Consider the following 7,428-nt stretch of genomic DNA (forward strand, 5'->3'; position numbering starts at 1 on the left):
CTCTTCAGAATTAGATAGGCATTCACTCAGGTCAGAGAATTTTGGAGCTTCTCAATGGAAATGCTGAAAAGTTCAGTACAGCTGAGCATCCTCTCCAAGAGGCTCAAGCCTCAGACTCTCATTCCACTCAGAATGCATCTGCTCAGAATAGGTTGTTTTTCTCGCTGCTCAGCTACAACACTTTGTTTCAGTTTACCAGAGCACAGCATGGTGGTTGACCAAGCAAATAATTACGCAAAGCAGAAATCATAAGGCATTAAAAGATAAGTCAATTTGGAAACTCGCATTTCCAAAAGTGCAGGCTAATGCCCTAGAATTATCCATAAACTAGAAGCAGTCCAAAGCGTTTGTTCTCGGGAAACTGGTGAAGTTCCAGGGATTTAGGGCAATGACCTGGATGACAAAGCTGACGAAAGCTGGGTGGGTGATAAAAGGCCAGTTGGCAACTCACTTGCAGGCAGAGGTTGAGGACAATGACCTGGCTTGTCACCCTTAGAAAGCTAAGTGTGCAATACGATCAATACAGACCACAGTCCTGGGCCACATAGGCAGCCCTCCAAGGCACACAGGCAACTCCCCAAGTCTGTTCAGCACCGTGTGTCCCTCTTGATGTAGGTCTCTGCTCTACTGTCTCATCCAGTGACAAGCCTTGGCCTTTCCATGCCTGGCTCTCAGTCAGCTTTGCGTGCTCCCTCAGCTGTATCTCCAGTGGGGGTTCCAGCTCTGTTCTAGCTCCACCCCCATCTGAGTGATCTCTTTACAGAGGTCTACAGGGGTCTGGACTGGTCTACAAGGTCTATCAGGGCTTCCCTTATAGCTCAGTTGATAAAGAATCTGCCTGCATGCAGGAGACCCCAGTTCGATTCCTGGGTCAGGAAGATCTGCAGGAGAAGGGATAGGCTACCCACTCCAGTATTCTTGGGCTTCCCTTGTGGCTCAGCTGGTAAAGAATCTGCCTGCAATGCAAGAGACCTGGATTCGATCCCTGGGTTGGGAAGATCCCCTGAAGAAGGGAAAGGCTACCCACTCCAGTATTCTGGCCTGGAGAATTCCATGGACTGTGTAGTCCATGGAGTCACAAAGAGTCAGATACGACTGAGCAACTTTCACTCCTTACAGGGGTCTACGGGCTTCCCTGGTGAGTCAGCACTAAAGAATCCACCTGCCAATGCAGGAGACACGAGTTCAATCCCTGGGTCGGAAAGATCCCCCTAGAGAAGGAAATGACAACCCACTCCAGTATTCTTGCCTGGGAAATCCCATTGACCAAAGACCCTGGTGTGCTGCAGTCCATGGAGTCACAAAGAGTTGGACACTGCTTAGCAACTAAACAACAATAACAGGGCTCTGCAGCAGCAGCCTGTGCTTGTCGAGGGAGGTGGGAGGAATGACTGCAGAGATGGAGGGAAGTGGAGGAAAGTGCTGACACCAGAGGTGTGTTACAGATAGAGATTGAGAGATGCAGTCTCACAAGGTCAGTCACCTTGGTGGAGTTTCTTCAGCCTCCATCTAATCTTGCAAGCTCTTCCAGATTCACCAAACTCAGACTGGTATTCAGACCAGGTAGCTATGTGTTAATTTTCTCCAAAAAATCTAGTAAGAATGCTCATGAATGCTGTTCCCAGGCAGCCAAGTCAGACTCCGTTGTTTCATGCCTTTGGCAGCAAGCTGCAGACTGGCTGGAGTCTTCAAGTCTGGCAGCCTTGTGCAACATCTCCTTGACAGGGCCTCATGCAATGTGAAAACTTAGACTCTCTGACCCAGACCAAGACACTGTCTTCCTTGTTCAGTGCAAGAGATGCTCTGCCCAGCGGCTGCCCCTTTAAAGGCCCTGCAACAACAATTCCCCTTTCCTGGGCTCCGCCCCTTTTTGGCCAGAAGGCAGCTTTGGTGGAGAGCCTCAGGGCTGTCCCTGACCATCCCAGCCTAGCGCGAGTGTCCACATCATCTGGTGTTCATCTCTGTGAGATCACAATGAATAGAAACCATCCCAAGACAACCCAAGGTCCCTCTGGTTCTTGGAGCTGAGCCCTCTTTCAGATTCTAAGGTCCACTCTTCACTGGAAGGCATCTTGGACAGAAGGAATCACGGCTTGTGGTAACAGCTATACATGCTTTGCCCTGTCTCATCCATTCTTGGCTGTACTCAGTTCAGTTCAGTTCAGTCGCTCAGTCATGTCCGATTCTTTGCAACCCCATGGACCACAGTACTCCAGGCTTCCCTGTCCATCACCAACACTTGGAGCTTGCTCAAACTCATGTCCATCGAGTCAGTGATGTCATCCAGCCATGTTATCCTCTGTTGTCCCCTTCTCCTCCTGCCCTCAATCTTTCCCAGCACCAAGGTCTTTTTCAATGAGTTGGCTCTTCGCATCACGTGGCCAAAGCATTGGAGCTTCGGCTTCACCCTCAGTCCTTCCAATGAATATTCAGGACTGAATTCCTTTAGGATTGACTGGTTTGATCTCCTACAGTCCAAGGGATTCTCAAGAGTCTTCTCCAGCATTACAATTCAAAAGCATCAATTCTTCAGCACTCAGCCATCTTTATAGTCCAACTCTCACATTCATACATGACTACTGGAAAAGCCATAGCGCTGACTGTACGGACCTTTGTCAGCAAAGTGATGTCTCTGCTTTTTAATATACATGCCTATGGACCCTGAGAAATTATGTCCTTTCCCTTCCCCAAAATCTCTGTACATCACTCAAAGAAATGTATCTTCTTCAAGGGGAGAAGGCAGACTTCCAGACCCAGTTAATTTCCTAAAACCTCTGGCCATTGGTCACTTCCACCACTGGCAGCCTTGGCACACTTCTAAGGGAACATAGAAGTATTTCTCAGCTTTTGCTACAGCCCCTTATAAGAACCTAGGAAATACTGTGGTAGAATTTAAAATCTATAATTGATTATTTTTAGTGACTTATGGTAGGCAAAATTCTAAGATAGCCCTCATAATCTGTGCCACTTGGTGCCCACAGCCTGAATAATCTTTTCCCCTTGATTGTGACTTACTTTTAACCAACAGAATATGGGGGGGGAAAGTGATGGGCTTTCGCAGGTATAATTAAGGCTCCAAATTAGTTGATTTTTAGTTAGTTAAAAGTAGATTATCCTAGGTGGGCATGATTTAGATGAAAGCCCTTTAAAAGGGGATCTGGTCTCTCCCTGTATTCAGAGATTATCCTTGCTGACTTGATGAACTGGGCAGTCTGTTTAGGAATCCCAGATGGCAAACAATTCAAAATGGCCCTCTAGGAACTATGATTGACATCTAAAACTTGAGGACAGCTTCCAGCTGACAACCAGCAAAAAGCCTGGACCTTCAACCATACCACCACAAGGAAATGAATTCTGCCAACAACATGAATAAGCATAGAAGAGGGATCTTCCCCAATTGAGCCTCTTGATGAAGATGCAACCCAATCAACACGTTGAGTACAGACTTGTGATACTCTGAGCAGAGAAACCAAATAAACCAAACCTGGATTCCTGATCCATAAAAGATTGAAGATAACAAATATGTACTGTTTTAAGCCATTATATCTGTAGTAATTTGCTACACCACAGTAAAAAATTAAAAAGCATATACAGTCTTTGCTATAATTCCCTCTCAAATATTTCATCTTCTAGTTTCTAGCTGTCTTCCCAAAATCATGCTTACCAAAGATTCAGAAAAAAATGTTTAAGAAATCTGAATCAGCATTGTGCAGCAAAGAAGGATACGTTCAGCAATCAGAAACTCTGGGAAATTTTCAGAAGGTCAAAAATATAAAGTTTAAGTTAACACCTAGAAACAGAATTCTTAAGGAGGAAGCTATTCTTGCTTTAAAAATTATTTTGGTAAATTATTTGGATTAAGGTTGATGCTTAGGTCATAGATTAGTGGTAGTGGTTTAGTGGCTAAATCATGTCCAACTCTTGTGATCCCATGGACTGTAGCCTGCCAGGCTCCTCTGTCCATGCGATTCTCCAGGTTAGAATACTGGAATGGGTTGCCATTTCCTTCTCCAGAGGATCTTCCTGACCCAGGAATCAAGCCAGAGTCTCCTGCACTGCAGGCAGATTCTTTACTGACTGAGCTATGAGAGAAACCCCTAGGTCATAGATTAGTGGGGGAAAAAAGAAGGAAAGAAAAAGACATCTAAATGGTTCTGCATTTCAGGAATTTAGGGGATTTGATAATGAAGATGAGAAGGATTGGGAAGGGAAGAGAACATTGAAGAACAGAGATAACTAACATCTGCTTTTAATTATTTGCATATCTAAAATATAATATTCTCTTGTTATAGGGAGAATAATGGCCACCAAAGATGCCTGCATATTAATGCCAGAGTCAGTGGGTAAGTTATCTTCCATGGCAAAAGGAACTTTGTAGATGTGATTAAATTAAGAATATTGAGATTACTCTGAATCATCCAGGGAGGCCCCTTGAAATCACAATGATCTTTATAAAGTGAAGTGGGACTGGGAAAGGGAACAGGAGGGTCAGAAAGAAAGATTTGAAAATGCCACACTCTTGGCTTTGAAGATGGAGAAAAGGTCACAATCAAGGAACATAGGCAACCTCTAAAATCTAGAAAGAGCAGACAAATGGATCCCCCCTCGAGCTTCCAGAAGAAACACAGCTCAGCCAATACTTTGACCAGTGAGGCTCAAGGCAGACTTCTGACTTTCAGAACTGTAAAATAATAAATCTGTGTGATTGAAAGTGTGGCAATCTGTTTACTGCATCAATAGGAAACTAACACACTCTCCATTCATATTACCTAAATGCCCTAAGTCCTTAGTGAGACTTTGGGTGGAAATCATGAAAAGGAGCTGAGTTCTTGGTGGGTCAGTGCCAGGGGAACAGGGACCCCACACAGGAGGGTGAGATAACCTATTAACTAACCTAATTCATAGGAAGCAGAAACTGGCTGTAGAGTTGACATAACACATCCACATTTACTACCCCATGGAATTTTCAGAAATCTTTAAATAGTACTGGATGCCCCACCAATTTTGTGATGAGGAATTAAACCAATCTGATCTAAATCTAAGTGTCTTGGGTTTACATTGAGAAGGAAACCAAGCAGCACTCATCAGATTTTTATTTGACATGTGTAATAGGATATTCAATGGAACACTTTCTCTTATACAATTTTATTTTTATGTTTTTGAATAGTAATATTACTATTAGTAATAATAGTAATACATGTTTAAGCTCCTTGGAAGAAAAGCTATGACAAACCAAGATAGCATGTTAAAAAGCAGAGATGTTACTTTGCTGACAAAGGTCCGTCTAGTCAAGGCTATGGTTTTTCCAGTGGTCATGTATGGATGTGAGAGTTGGACTATAAAGAAAGCTGAGCTTTGAAGAATCGATGCTTTTGAACTGTGATGTTGGAGAAGACTCTTGAGAGTCCCTTGGACTGCAAGGAGATCCAGCCAGTCCATCCTAAAGATCAGTCCTGAATACTCATTGGAAGGACTGATGCTGAAACTCCAATATTTTGGCCACCTGATGGGAAGAACTGACTCATTGGAAAAGACCTGATGCTGGGAAAGATTGAGGGCATGAGGAGAAGAGGACAACAGAGGATGAGATGGTTGGATGGCACCACCAACTCGATGGACATGAGTTTGAGTAAGCTCTGGGAGTTGGTGATGGACAGGGCAGCCTCGCGTGCTGCAGTTCATGGGGTCGCAAAGAGTCGGACACAACTGAGTGATTGAACTGACTACATGTTTAAAGTCAAAACAAAATAAGAAAATAAACACTTAAAAGACTCACTGTCGTCCTGTGGAGGGGTCCACCCCATTCTCCCTTGCTCCATTTGTATCCATTTACATCAATTCATTGCCATCATTCCAGTGTTTCTTTATGTAAAATTGAAGAGATGGTCTCACCCTTCCTTTCTTACATAAAAGCTAGCATATGATATACATTATTCTCCATCATTTTTCCTCATTAAAACAGTGCAGCTTAAAGATCTCTTCACACAAGTGCATAGAGTCCTTCCTCATTCCTTTGTTATAACTCAGCGTACTTTATTGTGTACAAAGAAGTATCATAGTTCATGCAACTAGTTTCCTCTTCGGAGGCATTTGGGTAGTTTCTAAGCTTTTGTTATTATAAGCCATGTCATGATAAATAATCCTATTCATGCATCATTTGGAACATGTGTAAGTGAAACCATAGGATAGGTCCCAGAGGTGGGACTGCTGAGTTAAGGACAATAGAAGCTGGACAAAAGTAAATATTGCCAGATTCCCTTCCATAAAGACTGAACTATTCTATACTCCCAGTAACAACATTTGAGTACCTATTTCCCCACAGCCTCAGAAGACAGTGTGTTGTTAAATCTCTGAATTTCCCCAAACTGACAGGTGAGAAATGATATCTCACTAACTTACACTTTTCTTTTTCCTTAAGGTTGTTTTTTTTTTTTTAATGTGCACCATTTATTTCCCCAGTCTATTCATTTATAACCATTTTCATCATTTGCATCAATTCATTGCTGTCATTCCAGTGTTTCTCTATATAAAATTAAATACATATTCTCATTCCTCCGCTTTCTTACCTAAAAGATAGCATATGATATAAATTACCTAAAACAACAAAAATCTATTTGGATTCCAGTCCTGCCACAAACCTTATTTCCCAAACACCAAATCAATCACCCACTCAGTCCTCAACAGCTCTAACCAGAACTGCACCACAGTGGTACCTTGAGGACTTTTGCTTCCCTTCCTTCACTTTGTCTTCTCATTATGTAGGAAAACATCACATTAGCCACTGAGTGATGTGGACCATTTTTAAAGTCCCTACCGAATCTGTTACAATATTGCTTCTGTTTTCTGTTTTGGTTTTTTGCCCATGAGACATGCAGGATCCTAGCTTCCCAACCAGGGATGGAACCCTCATGCCCTGAATTAGAAGATGAAGTCTTAACCACAGGACTTCCAGGAAAGTCTCCATTTCTCTTAAAAGTAAGATTGAACATCGTTTCTTGTGTTCAGGAGCCATTTTGATTTTTCTGTGAATTGTATTTTTCTATCATTTGGCCTCAACTTGGACTCTTTTCACTGTGATCAAATTTCAGAAAAATTGAAAAGAATAGGTTGCATGCACTCCCATATTCTAAAATAAGGATTTTCAAGTGGTCTTGTGACCGTTCGCCCAATGCCCAGGTTGTAAAGTGGTTTTAAGTTGAAAAGGCTAAGAGAAAGTTCTCTGGGGAAAGCTGTTGGCATGCTGTGCATTTTCTATCTCCCACCATTTTGGCAGGAGGTAAGCGGACTTTCCTTAGGGCAAGTCGGGAAAGAGGAGCTTCAAGGGGACCGCCACTCAGAGACTTTGTGTCAGAGGACACAGTGCCTGGTATCTGATTCCAGGGATAGGAAACCCAAGGGTCGAGAAGCTGAGCCTGTCAGGCCAAGAGC

Source organism: Capricornis sumatraensis, chromosome 6 (assembly GCF_032405125.1).
Source record: "Capricornis sumatraensis isolate serow.1 chromosome 6, serow.2, whole genome shotgun sequence".
NCBI classification, from domain to species: Eukaryota; Metazoa; Chordata; class Mammalia; order Artiodactyla; family Bovidae; genus Capricornis; species Capricornis sumatraensis.